Genomic DNA, 580 nt, shown 5'->3' on the forward strand with positions numbered 1-580 from the left:
CCGACGCTGGACCCGTGAATCGTGAGCACCCAGCTATGACTTACCGCACTCGTGCAAAATAATAAAACACGGTAAATATATTACTTACACGTGCGTTTTGTTTTGCAAGCGGCGCGAAAAAAATTAAAAAGGGAATGCAACATGAGGACTTCCCAGGAGGTCACCCATCCTAGTACTACTCTCGCCCAAGCACGCTTAACTTCGGAGTTCTGATGGGATCCGGTGCTTTAGTGCTGGTATGATCGCATCCGACATGTTTCCCCGGTCTTCGTCCCTTATCCTTGCCCCTCCCAGCTCCACTACAAAGACGATTGTACATTGCTTTGGCCGCTCCCTCTCAACTACGGAGACGAGTTTAACGCGGTTTCCACCCCTCCCTCTCAACCGCACCAGTGCACGCTTGCCGCGCCACAACGCCGACGCTGGACCCGTGAATCGTGAGCACCCAGCTATGACTTACCGCACTTGTGCAAAATAATAAAACACGGTAAATATAGTACTTACACGTGCGTTTTGTTTTGCAAGCGGCGCGAAGAAAATTAAAAAGGGAATGCAACACGAGGACTTCCCAGGAGGTCAC

At 50.5% G+C, this 580-nt stretch overlaps 1 non-coding gene across 1 annotated transcript; it reads right to left on the reverse strand.

Annotated features, from left to right (window-relative positions):
- Positions 1-131: 131 nt before the first annotated feature.
- Positions 132-250, reverse strand: LOC123179680 (5S ribosomal RNA). The gene has a single exon (XR_006490546.1). It is a non-coding gene; the product is annotated as a 5S ribosomal RNA (ribosomal RNA).
- Positions 251-580: the final 330 nt, after the last annotated feature.

This window comes from Triticum aestivum, unplaced genomic scaffold (assembly GCF_018294505.1).
Source record: "Triticum aestivum cultivar Chinese Spring unplaced genomic scaffold, IWGSC CS RefSeq v2.1 scaffold143420, whole genome shotgun sequence".
Taxonomy (NCBI): Eukaryota; Viridiplantae; Streptophyta; class Magnoliopsida; order Poales; family Poaceae; genus Triticum; species Triticum aestivum.